Genomic DNA, 4553 nt, shown 5'->3' on the forward strand with positions numbered 1-4553 from the left:
TGGTGGTGGTGTGGTGTTGGGGGCGGGGTGGCGGCATATATAAAGGGGGTGGGGCAGCGACTTGGCGGAGTCCAACTCGGACTCCGGTCCGAGTGGCGGCGGCGGCGGCGTGCGCACGCGCAGGAGGCGGCGGCGGCGTCCTGGCGCGGCTGGGCCTTAGGCCCAGTCGGCGCGGGAACCTTTTAAAAAAAAACTTCGCCGACCGAAATAAAATCCTAGAAAAAAAATAAAAACCTAAAAATGCCAAAACAAATTTTCACCGTCTAAATAAAATATTTAGGACGAGTTGAACATTTTCTTGGCCCTAAAATGCAATTTTGAAAACGTGCAATTTTTCTAATGCAAATAAAATCCGAATAAAACCAAATAAAATCCAATAAATGATTTTAATTTTTTTCCTCCAATATTTAAATTATTTTGGAGAAGTCATATTATCTCCACTCATTTGATTTAATATGAAATATTTTTCGGAGAGAAAAAATATTAAAATCAAAAATCCTCGTTTCATTATTTGATAAAAATCAAATATGAAAACCGGAAAATTCCCAACTCTCTCCGTGGGTCCTTGAGTTGCTTAGGATTTCAAGGATTGCGGAACGAAAATGCAATAAATCATGATATGTATGGATGATCTATGTATAGCATTCCAAATTGAAAATTTGGGATGTTACAAACCTACCCCCTTAAGATGAATCTCGCCCTCGAGATTCGGGTTGGCTAGAAAATAGGTATGGGTGGTCCTTGCGGAGATCGTCCTCTCGTTCCCAGGTAGCTTCATCCTCGGTATGGTGGCTCCACTGAACTTTGCAAAACTTGATAACCTTACTGCGGGTGACTCTGCTGGCAAACTCAAGAATCTTAACTGGCTTTTCCTCGTAAGTCGAATCACTGTACAACTGAATCGCCTCCAAGGGTATTGTATCTCTTAATGGTATATCAGCCATCTCAGCATGACACTTCTTCAGCTGTGAAACGTGGAACACATCGTGGACTCCTGACAATCCCTCAGGTAACTCCAACTTGTAGGCAACTTCTCCCATCCGTTCCAAAATGTGATACGGTCCTACAAATCTCGGGGCTAACTTTCCTTTAACTCCAAACGTTTCACTCCTCGCAAGGGAAATACTCGCAGATATGCTCTATCTCCAATTTCGTAGGTTACCTCCTTGCGTTTTGAGTCTGCATAACCCTTCTGCCTGGACTGAGCAATCTTCAGTCGGTCTTGGATCAATTTTACCTTCTCCTCAGATTCTTAAATCAAGTCTGGTCCAAACAACTGTCGGTCTCCTACCTCATCCCACATCAACGGTGTTCTGCACCTGCGTCCATACAGGGCTTCAAACGGTGCCATCTTCAAACTGGCTTGGTAGCTATTGTTGTATGAGAACTCTGCATACGACGAATTGTCATCCCAACTAGATCCATAATCTAGCGCACAGGCTCTCAACATGTCCTCCAAGATTTGATTGACTCTCTTAGTCTATCCATCTGTCTGCGGGTGAAACGCTGTACTGAACTCCAATCTCGTTCCCAAAGTCTGGTGTAACTGATGCCAAAACTTTGAAGTAAACTGTGTTCCTCGATCAGATACGATGGTGCTCGGAACTCCATGCAGACATACGATCCTGGACATATAGATCTTGGCCAACTTTGCACTTGTATAGGTGGTTTTCACTGGGATGAAGTGAGCTACTTTGGTCAAACTATCAACTACTACCCATATGGAATCATATCCTACTTTAGTCCTGGGTAATCCGGTGATAAAGTCCATGCCAAGTTTATCCCACTTCCATTCGGGTATCGGCATAGGCTGTAACAGTCCTGTTGGCTTCTGATGTTCTGCCTTAACTCTCTGACATACATCACATACGGCTACATACTCGGCAATATCCTTCTTCATACCAGTCCACCAGAAACGTTCCTTCAAATCCAAATACATCTTGGTGTTTCTGGGGTGTACTGAGTATGGTGAGTCATGGGTCTCTTGAAGTATTAACTTCCTGATCTCTTGGTTTTTGGGCACATAAACTTGGTCCTCAAACCATAGGGTATCGTGCTCATCTTCACGAAAACCTTTGGCCTTTCCTTTGCCCATCTTCTCCTTTATCTCGGCAATCTCTTTATCATCTTTCTGAGCTTCCCAAATCTTGTCCAGCAATGTCGACTGAACCTCCATTGTGGCAATGAACCTTCTACGTACAATCTCTAATCGAAGTTCCATGATGTCCTTTGCTAATTCCTTCGACAGTCCTTTACTTTCAAGGATATTACCATAACTCTTCTGAATCAATGCGTCTGCTACGACATTGGCCTTTCCTGGATGATAGTGTAGCTTCATGTCATAATTATTTATAAGCTCCAACCATCTTCTCTGCCTAAGGTTCAGCTCCTTCTGGGTGAAGATGTACTTCGAACTCTTGCGATCCGTGTACACATCACAATGGTTTCCAATAAGGTAATGTCTCCAAGTCTTCAACGCATGCACTACGGCTGCTAGCTCCAAATCATGCGTAGCATAATTCAACTCATGAGGTTTTAGTTGTCGTGAGGCATACGAAACAACTCTTCCGTCCTGCATAAGCACACATCCAAGTCCTAAGCGAGAGGCATCGCAATACACTTGGAACTCCTTATGTATATCTGGCAGTACTAGCACTGGGGCTGTAGTCAAACATTTCTTCAACTCCTGGAAACTTGCTTCACAATATTCTGTCCATTTAAACTTGGTATCCTTCTTCAACAGTTCAGTCATTGGTTTTGCAATCTTGGAAAAATTCTCAATGAATCTCCGGCAGTATCCTGCGAGTCCAAGAAAACTGCGGATCTCGCTAACTGAGGTGGGTGCCAACCATTCAGTGACTGACTGAACCTTTCTGGGGTCTACTGCTATACCTTCTCTTGATATAACATGTCCAAGGAAACCGACTTCCTTCAGCCAAAACTTGCATTTGCTAAACTTAGCATACAACCGGTGTTCCCTGAGCTTCTCGAGAACTAAACGCAAATGCTCTTTGTGCTCCTCCTCGTTCTCGAGTATACCATGATATCATCAATAAACACCACAACAAACTTGTCCAAATACTCCATGAACACCTTGTTCATCATGATCATGAAATAGGCAGGGGCGTTAGTTAGTCCAAACGACATGACCGTGTACTCGTATAATCCATATCACGTTGTGAACGTCGTCTTTGGTATGTCCTTCTCTCGTATCTTCAACTGATGATACCCTGATCATAAATCGATCTTTGAGAACACTTTAGCTCCTTGCAACTGATCAAACAGATCGTTGATCATCGGTAGTGGGTACTTGTTCTTTATCGCCACTTCATCCAAGGCTCGATAATCAACAACCATCCTTAGGGATTTATCCTTCTTCTCAACCAAAAGTACTGGGGCTCCCCAAGGTGATGAACTTCTTCGGATGTATCCTTTCTCCAATAACTCCTTGATCTATTTCTTAATTTCTTCCAGATCATTTGCGGGCATCCGATAGGGTCTCTTGGATATTGGTCCTATTCCTGGTAACAGCTCTATCAAAAACTCAATGTCTCTGTCCGGTGGCATGCCTGGTAACTCCTCTGGGAAAACATCTGGGTAATCCTTTACTACCGGCACTTCCTCCTGAACAACTCCCGTAAGGGCATTCACTTGGCTCCTTTTTGGCACATGCCTAGGCACATACTTAATCCTTTTTCCCTCCGGGGTGGTGAGATAAATCGACTTACTCGCACAGTCAATGCTTCCTCCATACTTTGACATCCAATCCATACCCAATATCACATCCAATCCTTGTGACTCCAAGATAATTAGGTCGGACGGAAACACATGTGTGCCAATGGTTAAGGGTATCTGGTCACACCATCGGCTAGCCATATATTCTGCTCCGGGTGAACTCACTAAAAGAGGGGTCCTAAGGGTTTGGGTTGGTAATTTAAACTTATCCACGAATCCCCTTGATATGTATGAATGTGATGCACCAGTATCGAAAAGAACAAGAGCCGTAAATGACTTAACCAAAAACTTACCTATTACCGCGTCCGGCTGCTCTTCAACCTCCTCCACGTGAACGTGGTTCACTTGTCCTTTGTTGAATGGATTGGGCTTCTTCCCAATGCTTCCATTTCCGTTTCCATTCCTTCCTTCAGGGCAATCATTGGCATAGTGCCCTGTCTTCCCGCACTTAAAACAGGTAACCCAACTTAAGTCTCTTTTGGCGGGAGTGGACGGGTTGGAGCGGTTCTGATTGTTGTTAGCTCCGTTCCCATTCCCATTCTTAGCACCACTATGGTTATGTGATCCTCCTCCAGTGTGGTTGTGACCTCCCTGGTTGTGAACAAGTCCTCCCGAGTTCGGGGTTAGGCGAGGCTTCTGCTGAGCTTCTGAGTTATACTTCCCTTGTCCATACTTTCTCTTGCGGCTCTCAATCTGCTGTTGTTTCCCTTCAATTATAAGAGCCTTATCTACCAACTCCTAGTAGTTGTTGAAGGTTGCTACCATCAATTGCATGCTCATCTCATCATTCATCCCTTCCATAAACTTCTCCTGCTTCA

Source organism: Triticum aestivum, chromosome 7A (assembly GCF_018294505.1).
Source record: "Triticum aestivum cultivar Chinese Spring chromosome 7A, IWGSC CS RefSeq v2.1, whole genome shotgun sequence".
Classification (NCBI taxonomy): Eukaryota; Viridiplantae; Streptophyta; class Magnoliopsida; order Poales; family Poaceae; genus Triticum; species Triticum aestivum.